The sequence below is a fragment of the Lissotriton helveticus genome, chromosome 8 (assembly GCF_964261635.1).
Source record: "Lissotriton helveticus chromosome 8, aLisHel1.1, whole genome shotgun sequence".
NCBI classification, from domain to species: Eukaryota; Metazoa; Chordata; class Amphibia; order Caudata; family Salamandridae; genus Lissotriton; species Lissotriton helveticus.
This window is the reverse complement of record NC_136069.1, coordinates 1641791215-1641807685: the sequence shown is the minus strand read 5'-3', so window position 1 is coordinate 1641807685 and position 16471 is coordinate 1641791215. Positions and strand designations below refer to the sequence as shown.

Below are 16471 nucleotides of genomic sequence, written 5' to 3'. Positions count from 1 at the left end.
GTGAAATTAATTTGCAAATAAACAAATTAGTGGAAATACTTGCTGTGATACAGTGAAAGAATACACAGTCTGTTCCTCCACATCAAGGGATGCAGATTACATCTGTTGGAAAATCAAAACGAAACAACACAACACATGTATTGACATATATAAATAGACATTGGTCCCTAGTTCCTATGTGAATTCCCTATAATATTATGCAAATGAATAAAGGACATGTATTCGCTCACCCAACTTGATGGGGGACTGGCCCTCACCTCACCTGGACCACGCTCAGGACATTGAGGCCCCGCTCTATGAACAGTAAGATAAGAATAGAGGTGTAGAATCATTGAATTGGAAGATAATCAATGTCAACATGAAATACTAACTCAAGATCTCTATTCACAAATTCTAACCGCATCGCGAGTTCATCATCTGGAAAGACTCACTGTAATTCCAAAACACACCTGGACACAACCGAAACTCTCAACACACACGCAACAACACCAAATCCAGTTGTGTGTGTATTTGGTTTTGTATATATATATACTGAATGTGCCTCAATCTTGAAAGGCAAATATGATGGGGCAGGGTCCATTGAGAACTCCTTGTTGTTATGCTGCCTAAACTCTAGATTATCAATGTAAACACTGTACTCATAGAGTAAAATAACACCCCAAGATATCAACAGAGACAGTTAGCCTAATAAACTTAAATGCCGTATGACAACGGCAGCGGTAAAGACCATGCAGTTTTAACACTTTTGCACATGTTCCAAATTCAAAGCACAAGCGGAGTAAGCTGCATCAAAGAAAAGGAGGAAAAACAAAGAACTTTACGTCTGGGCGATATGCTTCACATATCATACGTGGGACTGACTTAGTGTCCCAACATATCTCCCCGATAATAAGGTGATGTAATACACAAACTCGCAGGTAATGGGTGCTTACCTACTCCGTCGGTACCTCGAGACTTCTTCTGAGTCTAGGGGGAGGTACCGACATCCAGACAAGGCGCCAATAAGTAAGCACGAGTGAGTGCTCGTTTTAGCGCCGTGTCTATCTAATGTTCATTCAAACGTCTGGTGAGAAGCACCCCTGGCTGCAAAAGTGATACAATGCCCGCCTTTCACTCTAAATCCAAAAATTATCAACTGGATAAAGTTTCAAACTTATGATTACCCTGCCCCTGACTACAAAATGACGTCAGGGAACTGACGTTTGTAGTTTATAACTCTCAGCAAGGGGAGGGCCCTGTAGTTGGGCACAGAGAAAAGTGTCCCAGTGGATTCAGTCAGAGAGAATGGGCATAAACAGCAACTGAGACAGCCCCGTGTCCATCTGAAAAAAGATTACATTTTCAATCACAAATCCTGGAGCCGAGTTGACTCAGGACTACAAGATTACATCACGGTAATGGCGTCTGTAGTTCTTACATTACTGCAAAAGTAATATATTGCCCACCTTCCACTCTAAATCCAAATATTATCAACTGGATAAAGTTTCAGACTTACGATGTTAGAAAACCCCCGCCCCTGACTACAGAATGACGTCAGAGAACTGACGTTTGTAGTTACAGCAAGGGGAGGGCCCTATAGTTCAGCACAGTGAAAGGAGTCCCAGTAGGTTCAGTCACAGAGAAAGGGCTTAAACAACCACTGAGACAGCCCCGTGTCAATCTGGCAAAAGATAACATTTTCTAAAGATTACATTTTCCATAACATCTCCTGGAGCCGAGTCAACTCGGGACTACAAGATGACATCACAATAAATGCGTCTGTAGTTCTTAGGTTACTGCATGGTGAAGGGCTAAGCAATTTGATAACCACACCCGATTTTACTCTGATGATGGCATCTTGAAACTCGTACCTAATAAAGGTTCAAAAATGCATGCAGTACATCAACTATACTGATTTTGCCTACCCTAATGTCATAAACACCTGAAAGTAGGTATTCTAGGCCACTCGCAAGTATGTACCTGACTAAATCCGAGCCTGATGAAATAGTACCCAATGACTCAGGATTGCGAAATGTGCTGAAGGAAAGCTCTTATTCCTACAAAAATAGGGGGAACAAGGACTTACGAGATTTATCTTCAAGATTACCAAGTCTATAAGGGCAGCCCATAAGACCTCAATCTTATCCCCAAAAGGATATATCATGTTACTCAAGGGGCCAACACTCATCCTGGTAAACTGGTCCATGGTATCTCGTCATTCAGACCCAGCGTGTCAGATTTAAGTTTAAAAATCCATCTCTGCTCCTTGAGAAATAAGTATCTAGACACATCGCTGATATGTGCAGGAATTACTGTTTTTTCCAAGACTGTCCAGTGAAAATCTTCTGCACCATGATTGTTCTCAACAAAGTGTTTGGCCAGTCTGGTAATAGTTTTCTTGCAACGTAAGGAGCTCTTGTGCTCAAGCATCCGGACACGCACTTTACGAGTTGTCATCCCCACATATTGAGTGGAGCATGGGCACGTCAGAAGATAAATAAGATTAGAACTGTTACAGTTTGAAAAATACTTCTGGACCCATGGCCGATCTGTACCGATATCCACCGTAGTAGAGTGTCTTGTTTTTGGGCAAATGGAACAATTCCCACAAGGATGATGGCCTACTGCAGCTGGCAGGTCCCATAGGGTACCGATCATTCTCTTAGACAATTCCTTTGGGCGTGTATGGACCAGGCGGTCTCGTATGCTGGTTGCTCTTTTAAATGCAAACAAGGGTTGTGCAATTTTGTCCCTGCTCTGATTTAGTAAACGCCAATGTCTGCGTACTATCTTTTGAATCTGGTTAGCCTAGGTGGAAAATATACTCACAAAAGTCAACCTATCCTTCGGTGGCTTAGGAACAGGGGGTTCCAAAAGTGCCTCACTATGATTATTGCTGGCTCTCTTCATTGATCGCTTGATCAAAGGTACCGGATAGTGTCTCTTTTCCAGCTGTTTCGATAAGTCCCCTGCGTGATGCCTATAGGAATTTTCCGTTGAGCAATTCCTTCGTACACGAAGGAACTGGCCATAAGGGAGATTATCCCTAAGCGCCTTTGGATGCTGACTCTCATATAACAGCAATTAATTTCTTGCCATGGGTTTGCGAAAGAGTTCACTTTGCAAACCTGAAGATGTCACATATATTGACAGATCCAAAAATGCCAATCTCTCCTTGCTTATTCACAGTGAATTTGAGATATTGGTTCTGAGCATTCAACCAATGATGGAAAGCCATGATGGAGTCATGGCTACCTCGCCAGAACATCATCAATGTATCACTTCCACCAACGGATGGATGTAAAATATGGGTTTTCTGTTGTAAGGACATGTTCTTGCTCGAAGCGGTCAACGTTGAGTTTATTTTTTGCGCCGAGCCTGGCGAATCTCTACGTTGACCGGTTCGAGGTAGCCATGACTCCATCATGGCTTTCCATCATTGGTTGAATGCTCAGAACCAATATCTCAAATTCACTGTGGAGATAAGCATGGAGAGATTGGCATTTTTGGATCTGTCAATATATGTGACATCTTCAGGTTTGCAAAGTGAACTCTTTCGCAACCCCATGGCAAGAAATTCATTGCTGTTATATGAGAGTCAGCATCCAAAGGCACTTAGGGATAATCGCCCTTATGGCCAGTTCTGCTCAACGGAAAATACCTATAGGCATCACGCAAGGGACTTATCGAAACAGCCGAAAAAGAGACATTATCCGGTACCTTTGATCAAGCGATCAATGAAGAGAGCCAGCAATAATCATCGAGAGGCACTTTTGGAACCCCCTGTTCCTAAGCCACCGATGGGTAGGTTGACTTTTGTGAGTACATTTTCCACCAAGGCTAACCAGATTCAAAAGATACAACACAGACATTGGCGTTTACTGAATCAGAGCAGGGACAAAATTGCACAACCCTTGTTTGCATTTAAAAGAGCAACCAGCATACAAGACCGCCTGGTCCATACACGCCCAAAGGAATTGCCTAAGAGAATGCTCGGTACCCTATGGGACCTGCCAGCTGCAGTAGGCCATCATCCTTGTGGGAATTGTTCCATTTGTCCACAAACTAGACACTCTACTACGGTGGATATCGGTACAGATCGGCCATGGGTCCAGAAGTATTTTTCAAACTGTAACAGTTCTAATCTTATTTATCTTCTGATGTGCCCATGCTCCACTCAATATGTGGGGATGACAACTCGTAAAGTGCGTGTCCGGATGCTTGAGCACAAGAGCTCCTTCCATTGCAAGAAAACTATTACCAGACTGACCAAACACTTTGTTGAGAACAATCATGGTGCAGAAGATTTCCACTGGACAGTCTTGGAAAAAACAGTAATTCCTGCACATATCAGCGATGTGTCTAGATACTTATTTCTCAAGGAGCAGAGATGGATTGTTAAACTTAAATCTGACACGCTGGGTCTGAATGACGAGATACCATGGACCAGTTTACCAGGATGAGTGTTGGCCCCTTGAGTAACATGATATCTCCTTTTGGGGATAAGATTGAGGTCTGATGGGATGCCCTAATAGACTTGGTAATCTTGAAGATAAATCTCGTAAGTCCTTGTTCCCCCTATTTTTGTAGGAATAAAAGCTTTCCTTCAGCACTTTTTGCAATCCTGAATCATTGGGTACTATTTCATCAGGCTCGGATTTAGTCAGGTACATACTTGCGAGTGGCCTAGAATACCTACTTTCAGGTGTTTATAACATTAGGGTAGGCAAAATCAGTATAGTTGATGTACTGCATGCATTTTTTAATCTTTATTAGGTACGAGTTTCAAGATGCCATCATCAGAGTAAAATCGGGTGTGGTTATCAAATTGCTTTAGCCCTTCACCCTGCAGTAACCTAAGAACTACAGACGCCATTATTTTGACGTCATCTTGTAGTCCCGAATTGACTCGGCTCCAGGAGATGTTATGGAAAATGTAATCTTTTGAAAATGTAATCTTTTGCCAGATTGACACGGGGCTGTCTCAGTTGTTGTTTATGCACTTTCTCTGTGACTGAATCTACTGGGACACCTTTCACTGTGCTCAACTATAGGGCCCTCCCCTTGCTGTAACTACAAACGTCAGTTCTCTGACGTCATTCTGAAGTCAGGGGCGGGGTTTTTCTAACATCGTAAGTCTGAAACTTTATCCAGTTGATAATATTTGGATTTAGAGTGGAAGGTGGGCACTATATTACTTTTGCAGAAACGTAAGAACTACAGACGCCATTACCGTGACGTCATCTTGTAGTCCTGAGTCAACTCGGCTCCAGGATTTGTGATTGAAAATGTAATCTTTTGTCAGATGGACACGGGGCTGTCTCAGTTGGTGTTTATGCCCATTCTCTGTGATTTAATCCACTGGGACACTTTTCGCTGTGCCCAACTACAGGGGCCTCCCCTTGCTGAGAGTTATAAACTACAAACGTCAGTTCCCTGACGTCATTTTGTAGTCAGGGGCGGGGTTTCTAACATCGTAAGTTTGAAACTTTATCCAGTTGATAATATTTGGATTTAGAGTGAAAGGCGGGCATTGTATCACTTTTGCAGCCGGGGTGCTTCTCACTAGACGTTTGAATGAACATTAGATACACAAGGCGCTAAAACGAGCACCCACTCGTGCGTACTTATAGGCGCCTCGCCTGGATGTTGGTACGTCCCCCTAGACTCAGAAGAAGTCTTGAGGTACCGACGGAGTAGGTAAGCACCCATTACCTGCGAGTTTGTGTATTATATCACCTTATTATCGGGGAGATATGTTGGGACACTAAGTCAGTCCCACGTATGATATGTGAAGCATATGGCCCAGACGTAAGTTTGTTTATTTTTCCTCCTTTTCTTTTATGCAGCTTACTTCGCTTGTGCTTTGAATTTGGAACGTGTGCAAAAGTGTTAAAACTGCATGGTCTTTACCGCTGCCGTTGTCATACGGCATTTAAGTTTATTGAGGCTAACTGCCTCTGCTGATATCTTGGGGTGTTATTTTACTCTATGAGTACAGTGTTTACATTGATATTCGAGAGTTTAGGCAGCATAACAACAAGGAGTTCTCAATGGACCCTGCCCCATCATATTTGCCTTTCAAGATCGAGGCACAATCAGTATATATATTCAAAACCAAATGCACACACAACCGGATTTGGTGTTGTTGCGTGTGTGTTGAGAGTTTGGGTTGTGTCCAAGTGTGTTTTGGAATTACAGTGAGTCTTTCCAGATGATGAACTCGCTATGTGGTTAGAATTCGTGAATAGAGATCTTGAATTAGTATTTCATGTTGACATTGATTATCTTCCAATTCCATGATTCTACACCTCTATTCTTATCTTACTGTTCTTGGAGCGGGGCCTCAATGTCCTGAGCGTGGTCAAGGAGAGGTGAGGTCCAGTCCCCTATCAAGTTGGGTAAGCGAATACATGTCCTTTATTCATTTGCATAATATTATAGGGAATTCACATAGGAACTAGGGACCAATGTCTATTTATATATGTCAATACATGTGTTGTGTCGTTTTGTTTTGATTTTCCAACAGATGTAATCTGCATCCCTTAATGTGGAGGAACAGACTGTGTATTCTTTCACTGTATCACAGCAAGTATTTCCACAAATTTGTTTATTTTCAAATTAATTTCACAAATATATGCAGTAGCAATTATAAGAACAGAGGCCCTGAAGAAAGCCTAAGGGAAGTAGAGCCCGTTTGGCTGAAACATGTTGGCCCCTTTATGTCAGTTATTTGTTTAAGCTGCAGTTTGCACTGTTCTGTTTTTAATAAAGGGGTGTGTCCCCACCTTCAATAAAAATACTCTTTATTAGGACACATCATCTTATTTTAACCCACTTTTCTATGCACTGCTTGTTTCTTTCTATTGTTCCAATGGGCGAATGGAAACTCACTAACTGCCCTTTGGAATTTTCTTAGTGATTTTTTAGTTGGGTTCTAATCTTTGCCATATAGCCGTGGTGTCCTCTATGATCAAGAGGTTCACCATTCCTTTAAGCTGGTTTACCAAATGATAAAACTGATCACTTGGGATAGTTGATGGTTATCCAGATTTTGAGTACCTAACTGATCCCAACCCTGTTATCACTAAAAAATTGTTGGTTCCGGATGTGAATTTCCCTATACTTAGCATTTTTTTGTAGTACATATAGATACACTCTACCATTGGGAGAAGTGTTTGGTCTTCTCATCCAGATTAGGATTTTAGACCCCCGGTTTGTTGTGTTGTTTCATAAGTGAGTATTTGGGCATGTGAACTCGGGCTGGTCTCAAAATTTTCCCTAGGACCCTATGTCATTGAGTGTTTTTGTGTTTTGTGGATGCGCCAGAAAGGACCAAACCATGGTAAAGTTAACCAAAAATGATGCTGCAGTTTCTGTGGACTCCTGAAAGACCCAGTGAGACCTCCATAGTGTCTGATGGGACTTTCAGGAGTCCCTCTGTGGTCCCCTATGCCACAACATGAACTTTACTGTGTCCCGCTGAACCTTGGAGTGGCATTTGTGTATAGGTGATGCTATAGAACAGCGGGTCTGTGTTAAAGAATTGAACAAAAAAAATAACACTTTTGGTGAGTGTATGTGGGAGGTTGCACAACCATGGGGGGGATGGGCAGTACGGTGGACACTGACCACCTATATGAAGTGGCTGCAGGGCCTGGCAGCAGGTCAACCTGTCATCAATCCCCTTTTGCACACATTTAAAAGCAATGCTCAGTGTCGAGGTTAGATGAATATGATCAATCCCCTCCCAGAAAGCATCTCAATTTATATTAAAAGAAACCCACAATATTTACTGAAAAAAACATAGGTTAAAGTTCAGCTACATTTAAGGCTTATAATATAACACCATTATAATATAAACAGAACGGTTTTAAAATTAATACATTACATGATAAATGATATTGTTTATGACATTACTGATTAAATTTCAAATAAGATCATTAATCGTATCACCAAAACATCATTGTCATTTGCAGCATAGAGCTACTGAGTGTACATGCACTCAAAATGGCCATTCTACTTATTCAGAGGTTCATGTTTGCCTAACTGTGAAAGAAATCCCACTGTGGACCTTACTCCTAAAACTCATGAAGGGAGAAATCTTCTTCTGTTGTGCAGAGCCTTTGTGCTCATTCAGATGTGTGGCCAGAGAAATGAGAAGTTTCCTTCTCTGTTTCTACTTCAAACTTGTTTTGGGGGTAGCTTTCTTCCCACTCGGTTTAGTGGCAGCAGGATCAGTGTTGGCCTGGAGAAAAGGCTTGCCTTCATCCAAGTCATATTGCCAGTTGCTTTTGAATATGCAAGCCTCACTGGTCCCTTTAATGTTAATGAGGTTCCTGGACATAACTAAATTATCCTTTCAGTAAGGAGAAGAATCCCCAGGGTAATGTCTTGGCAGTTTTCTCACCTCATTTGCAGGGAGATACTGGCATACCAGGCTAATGATAATCAACATATCTGAGGCTCATGCAGCAAACCTATACATTTCTAAAGTTACTTTCCAACTTTACCAATGAATTTATTGTTTAATACATTTTAAAGATGGATTTTAAATTACTATTCTATTTATTTCCTGCCAGACATCACAGATTCATGTTTATAATATAGTTTCAATTGAGGGTTATTATACACCCACTCATCCATCTTCTAACTAATTAAGGTGTTAATTAAAACCTTTAACTTAACATACTAAGGACGTAAGCAACTGGTTACACCACTTTTGGTTTACCATGCGGTTTATTTTCCAAAGATGACAGTATAAAAGACTCATCTTGCCCAGAAAAAGTCCTTCCGATAAGGAAAAAATTCTTCGGCTGTGACTTGATCATCTAGATCACGTTTCAAAAAATGTATTGAAATAAAGAAGAACTCTGGAAGAATATTCTTTGGACGTGGATCTTATAACAACTCATGGTCCAATCTTTATTGTGGTGCACCTGTGCTGTTGTTTTCAACATTTTACACCCTGTTGCCCCACAGCACGGTCTGAGCAGTAAAACCAGCTTAGCAGCAGCTCCCGTTCATTAGTGGTGCAAGAACAGCACTGTAAATGGAAAGATTTTTTAATCATCAGTTAAATAAAGACAAAACCAAGTGTTTCTACTGTTTTGTATATATATTTTAATTCACTGAGAAAAACAATTATTAAAGTAAGGTTATAGTTAGGTCTGGAAAAATCACACTTCAAAATTAAAAAAGATAGAAATTCACAGAAAAAAACAATATTAAAGTGACGTTATAGTTAGATGAAACAAATAGCATATAAAACTTTTAAAAAACACAGAAATTCACTAGCTATATTTATATGACCTACCTATAACTTGTGAGCCTGCCTAGCACTGCCTATGATTTCAAACATTACATCCCTTATGACATCTTCAGTGGCATCATTGATGCTATCACTCATGATATCATCAGTGACATCATCCAATTGTGTGAAGATGTGCTATATGCTTCTGACATTGAAAGGTAGATAGTGAGCTACACATAGAACACATTTTCTACTGCTTCTGTACTGCTAATGTGTGTACACCTTTGCAATATGCTTAACCTCCTATGGGGCTTGTGTCTGTGGAGGGTGTGTGCTCTCCATAAAGAGATCTGCATGGTCAAAGGTTGGACTAATAGGGGCGTCACCTTCTAACAGGGTTTCAGAGTCTTTAGATAGTGGGCTATCCATGAAACATTGTTCATTGGGCCACTGCTGTGTGGAGTAGGGCTTGGTAACCTAATAGGGTTTGGGTGTTTAGAGGAATTGGTCTCTCTATAATGATTTGTGCATATGATAGAAGATGTCCATAGTAGGTGCTTACCCACCTAATGGGGCATGGGTGTCTGAAAAGAATGTGCTCTCAGTGAAGAGCTGTGCCCAAGATGAAGGCTATGCGTAGTAGGGGCATGATTATCTAATGGGACTCGGGTGCTTGTAGGGAGTGGGCTGTCAGTGCAGAACCCTGCACAGGGTGAAAGCCAAACATATTAGGAGTTTGACCAGATTATCACGTTTGGTGTGTATGGAGCAACTGGACTCTCCGTTAAGAGAATTGTACAGTTTGGCCAATTTATGGAATTTGAGTATCTGGAGCAGCTGGTCTCTTAATGAAGAGTTTTAGACAAGGAGACAGCTGTGCGTAATTGGACTTAGGGCACCGAATAGGGCTTGGGTATCTGGAGATAAGAAACTCTCTGTGAAAATGTGTGCACTTTACAAAGGATGTGCATGGTAGGGGCTTGTGTGTCTAAAGGCACTGGACTACAGTCAGAATATTTTATATGAGCACACATGTATCTGTAATTTATGCTTTCTATGATGCTGTTCCATGTAGTACTTATTTGCATATTTCAAATGCTGTGATCCTTTGTACAGTAAATTGAACAGCATTACAGTAGATTATGTCATGATAGATGTCATCAGTGATGCTACCAGAGATGTATTTGAACATGTCATGAGTGATATGATTTGTGGGGTCATAAACATTGCATGGTAGGGGGGCAAGTTACAATTAGCTCAGATTACTAGAACACTGAATTGCAGTGTTTTCAAAGTTTAAAAGGGCATGATTAAATCAACAAATTCCCCTAACTGTAATGTTACTTTAATCTTATACTTTCAGTGAATTCTAAGTTTGTTATTTTAAGTGAAACAGTATTACCAAACCTAATTATAACATCACTTTAACCTTTGTTTTTTCATTGAATTTCTGAGGGTTTTTTAAACATAAAATGAGATCCTATTGCTCAACCTAACAACATCACTTCAACCTAGGTTGTTTTATTGAATTTATAAGGTTTTTTAAACCAAATTATAAGCTTACTACCTTACCTAACTATACCATTACTTTACCGTGGTGGACAAGCCCCGCAACTAACCCCAATGGAATGGCCAAACACCCCCCTTCATTGTCAGCCAATTAGAGTACTCATCACAATATAATGTAGTTCTTATACCTTTCTCAAAGGGTTACCACATGAACATTTTTTTAATTTTTTTTTAAACTTTATTTTCAAGTTTATAATATACAATAGACCCCCCCCCCAAAAAAAAGGTATCACAAAAACATTTGTATACAGAGCAACTGACTCATTATGGCACATTTTGGACATGGACTACAGCTTGACATACGTAAGTTCATGAGGGACTGTAAAATAACAAGCGAATAAGAAGTGTCATCGTGAGGAAAACAAACCAGGCTGAACTCCATACACTGTACCATAGTGCCCTCAGGTTTCAACTCCTTCCCCGATTCCTGAGCTGAAAATAATTTGCCACTGGTCCCTTCAGAGTTGATGTGTGAAAGTTGCCCTCCCGTAGCCAATCCTGCCATACACATGGTTCGCCATGCCAGCAGGGCCTCTTGCAATTTCTCGTCTCTCCTAGTGTTCTGCATGTGTGTTTCCTCTGTGAGGGTCCATTCCCTCACGTCTCTAAGCCATATGTGTAGCTCTGGGGTCGTCTGTCCCATCCACGTTATAGCTACCCTACGCCTGTCCAGAAAGTTTCCGTTTTCTCGGCTTAGGAACTAATGCCAGTAGGCAATGTAAGGGTGTTAGCTTGATCTGAAGGCCAGTGGTGGCGGCTATGTGGCCCACAACACCTGCCCAGAAGCCCCCCACTAACGGGCACTCCCAATGCCAAATGCAGAAATCCCGCCCCCTCCGCGCTACATCTGGGGCAGTAGTCCCTTCTGTCCTCCGAGTAACGGCTCAACACCTTCGGAGTGAGGTAGGTGCGGTGGAGGAAGTTGAAATGAATGAGCTTAAAACGCGTGCCAAGGCCCCTATGCGCTCTCGCTGCCCCTGGTCCAGTGGCGATCCCAGGTCAGCCTACCAGGCCGCCCATCTCGGCGGCACCGGCGGGGCGGAATCACGCCTCATAGCTGTGTACAGCAAGGAGATCAGCCTGCGTCCCCAGCCGCAGGACAAAAGGATATGTAAGGTGTGAGCCATTGGAGGTGTCTCTGGACACTGGGGCCAGACCAAGCGCACTATGGCTCGGAATCCCTGATAATGTAGATACTGTCCTCCACCAAGGCCAAAGGACTCTTCCGCCTGCTCATACGTCAGGAAGGTCTCCGCCGGGTACAGATCAGCTAGTACCTCACAGCCCCCATCTCTCCATTCACGGAAGGACCCCTGGATCGCCTTCAGCAGCTCCGCCCGGTGGACTCCCAGGGAGCTTCAGCCCCCTCATCCTGCCCCAACTGGCGCATTTTCCGCTGCGAGGGGAGCCACTGGGTGGTATATTGCATTATGGTGTTCAGCTGCGAGGCACGAGACATCCTATCCTTACGCAATGCAGGCACCCCCGTGCTGTCCACGGCACTCTAAGGGGCAATGGGGTCATTGATAGTTAGTGCCGGGTCTCCACAAAGTCTGCCGCAGACCGCAAGCTCTGGTGAGGCTCTCCGCCAACACGACCCACAACAGGACTCTACAACACGGCCAGGGGTCCTCGGTCATCAGAAGCTGCTCAGTGTCTGAGGGAGCCTCCCCCAGTCCCACCAGTAGACTGCCGCTCCAGCACAGGAGGGCTGAGATAGTTGCCACTACCGCGCCCCCAACCAAAAATCTCACCGACCTCAGTGGGAAGATGCTCCTCCAGGCCGCAGATGGTCCTCAGCATTCCAGCCTCCAAATTCCGGACCTCGCAGGGTCCCCTAACCGCGGCAGACCCCTCCAGCAGCAGGTTGTCATTCTCAGATAAGGTCCCCCAGGGCACCAGCACCTCCAGCCGCGTTCCAGGCAGATTCCCGCCCGCGCGACCACCACTGCTCCAAGTCGGTCCCTCAATGTTCCCCTTCGCCTCTGGGGCCCTGACGAAGGTGGAACCTCCTCCAGTGTGGGGGGGGGGCAGGTCCTGGGCACCGTGAATCCGACCCCACACGCTGGTTCTGATGTGCTTCAGTACCCGCAGGCCCTACGGTCGGCCCAGCAGCACCGCCTACTATCCCCCCTCCTCAGGGCCCGAAGTCAGCTCCCCTCCGGCCAACGGGAACAGGCCTCCAAACTCTGGCCCTCAGGATACTTGATCTGCCCCCAGGCCGCACCGGCTCACACTCCGGTCACTCACCAGGCCACGTTGCAACCACATTACTCGGGTGCGAGCGGGAGTGCCACGGTGACAGCGGGCACCTCCCCAATCAGTTCCTCCACCAGTAGGGCAGCTCCGATAGTCCAAGTCGGGCGATCCGCTTTACTTCCACCAGCGTCAGCCGGCCCGCCAGTCACCTTGGGTGCTCTGGCAACGCCCAACAGGATTTTTCTACGATGAACTCCCGCAGCCTAGGTCACCGGCGGCCGCAGACCTCACCTCCGCAGCCGCAGGCCCCCCGGTCCTGGGGTTCTGGTGTCCGCCGCCGACTCGGGCGAGTGCCGCCACCTTCCGCGAACACAGGCCCAGACCCCGGCCTCGCGTGATTGCAGCCCCGCCTCCACAGCGCCTGGTCCGACCTAAGCGCTCCCCTTCCAGCAGTCCTACCAGAAATTCTACCAGGATATAGCCTCAGTTTCCGGCGCTCATGTTCCCCACTTTGGAGCGAACGTTGAGACAATGAAGGATCTTTATGTAGGATTATAGTGTCGGCCCGCCAGGAGCCGCGGGAGCCTACGTCCTGTCGGCCATGTTGCTTGGCCACGCCCCACCACATCAACATTTAAAAAGCAGATCAATTAACTTTGTCAAGGAGAGACCACATCTATGGACAAGGCAAGTCAGTTGGCTTTGTCAGGGGATCACCACTTCATTATATAAAGTCAAGCCGTTTGGATTTGTCAAGCGGTGACCACATACATTTTCAGTCATACCTATTGATTTTGTCAAGAAATGATCAAGTCCTTATAAAAAACAAACAATCTGACTATAATAATGGGTGAACACATCCTTATACAGGACAATACTACTGGCTTTGTCAAGGAGTGATCACATCAATGTACAAGGTCAACTTATTAGCTTGTCAATGGATTCCGTGTCATTATGCAAGATGGTCCTATTGGCTTTGTCAAGGGGTCAACGCAAGGCAAGCCTATTGGCCTTGTCTACAACTGTAAAGCATGTCAGAGTTTTTCTTCTACACTTCGAAGGCCAGATACAGCAGCTATGAAACCAACCAGAAGGAATCCCTCCAACCTTAGCTAAAGACTCTGCTCTGGAATGTTTAAAGGCACCATAAACCTTTCTATATTTGCTAGGAACTATAGGGTTACTTTTAATACATGATATCTGGGGGACTGCTGCATTTCCCGCAGCTCCATTCACACTTTTATAACATATTGGTGATGTCCCTTACCAGAATAGGACACCGCAAATCAGTAGAAATATGCAAATGAGCCCATTGTGCATTATCGGGGGCTCCTTGTCAGGAATAGTGACTAAAAAAGGAATGGCACCCGCGGCTCTTATATTATTATTTTTTTCCTGGTTTATTTTTTTTATTTTTCGATGCATGGTTTAACCCGGGACAGCCACTATTTCTTTCATTGTTGGGGTCACTTGGGCAGCCCAAAGTCCTTTGCCTGCTTTCCGTATGTATTACACACAAAAGTGCCCCCGTCTCAGTCTACTTATATACTAATCTCAGTTAGGACCATATAAAAAATTCAATTAAATCTGATCCGTTATTTTTATTTTTACCCTTCAATCATGTGATTTTATACAAAAATTATTTCTCGTGGCAGAAGAAGAATACACAATACAAAGAATTACGTACAATCTTACTCAATAAACAATTAACATGAAACATATTACAAAAAACCTCAAGAAAAGGAAATAACATCAACAACACATCCAAAAAACAATACAAATTGCAATTAATCAATTTTGCAATATACTAAACCATTTTGTGTACAAAGTTGCTGTCCTTAAAAGAGCTGATTCATAACAAAAGTAACAGTAAATGTATCGATTTATCGAAAGAAACACTAGATGTTAAGGCTGGCTCGTGATAGATTTTGCCCAAGAGTAACAATAGATGTAGCAATTTATCAAAAGAAACACTAGATGTTAAGGCTGGCTCTTGGTGGGTTTTGCCGACGCGTTTCAACTTTCAAGTTCGGGCCGTGAGTGCCCAAACCATCATCAGGGCTCTGTTATTGTTCAGTTATTTGTCTGTTAGGATGCAAAAGACGGAGTTTTAATGACAACCTAATCGCCTCTTTTATAAAACGAACCGTTTGGATATGATGCAATTGTACCTGTATACTCCTATGTGGATGACCTGTTTGAACTTCTGTAATTGGACACAATCCTTACTTCAGGTCACAAATGGAACAATCTTCTTTGAATATGGAGAGAATCTACAAATGAACAATGAATCGTTCAAAATTGTAGGAATGACTCACAAAGCATTATGACAACTTGATGGAATGCTTAATGAATTCATACCTTAATCAGATCAGACTTGCGGAGCAAGAAGGAGCGGAGGATTATCTATTTCTTGTGTGATGAAATCCTATTAAAACAACACATAACGTGATTTTAGAGACCTTGTGTAGTTAGATGGAATCATACAAAGGGCGCTTTGAGGGTGTTTTGCCCGTCATACCTGTCAACGGCTCCACTGTGGTGATTAATGTCCAATGCTTCGTTTGTTCATTGGTGCCCACGTTAATCTGGTTAAATAAAACGCTTGTGAGGACACACGGTGTTTCAAGCGGACGGTGTTTGCAAAGCAGTCCGTCTGACATAAACAGGTTCGAGTGCTCACATACCTGTATTGATGTAGAGCGAGGCTCCGTCTCTGGCCCCCGTCTACAGCCCCGTCCGGGGCTGCACGAGTGTTAAGCTGGTTTCTCTTCAGAGATCGCGGCTTCCGATTAATCCCAAAAATAGTCGTTCTCTAAAAAGAGAGACGTGGTCTTAGAAAACTCGTGGTTCAGGGGCTTATATAAAGGACAAATACGGCCTAAACAACCGTGTGCATCACTTTACCTCGTAACGTGATCTGCTTCTAGTGCATCAACCCGGTGTCTGTCGATCACTCCCTGCTCGTTTGTGAAGCGAGCGGCCATTTTGCGAGAGTATAAGAGCACCGCTGTTAGAATTGATGCATTGTGGGAATTGGAGTATATTCGAGGTATTATTTTGACTTGAAAGCGCATAATGATTGTGTCCCTGAATAAAGGGAGATGACAGGCATGTCTCATATGGTGACATTTTGGACTAGGTAGGAATCACACAGTTTTAAGTCTACTAGTGGAAAGCCGTTATTACGCATTTGCTTTCAACTCATTGCGGCAAAAGCATATGTAGACAGACAGTGTGGCTCCAAGACTCAAATTCTTGACAATTCCGACATATTATTTAAACCAGTTGTTCTACAATTAAATTTCAAGATGAGGTATGCTTCTTTCCCAAGTAGCATCCTGTCGATGTCAGCAGGGCGCTGTACATTGCTCATTGTATGGAGTACAGACCATCTGAAGTCGTTTTCATTATGGGACATTTTGACAAAATGTTCGACCATAAGGGCTGTAAGTATTTTCTTTTTTATCC

General features: G+C 43.5%; 1 long non-coding RNA gene across 1 annotated transcript; it reads right to left on the bottom strand.

The window, feature by feature from the left end:
• Nucleotides 1-14837: 14837 nt before the first annotated feature.
• LOC144772116 (uncharacterized) lies at nucleotides 14838-15957 on the bottom strand. The gene is made up of 6 exons (XR_013599652.1): nucleotides 15908-15957; nucleotides 15688-15815; nucleotides 15522-15588; nucleotides 15362-15428; nucleotides 15172-15273; nucleotides 14838-15085 (listed from the first exon to the last, which is right to left on the bottom strand). It is a non-coding gene; the product is annotated as an uncharacterized LOC144772116 (long non-coding RNA).
• Nucleotides 15958-16471: the final 514 nt, after the last annotated feature.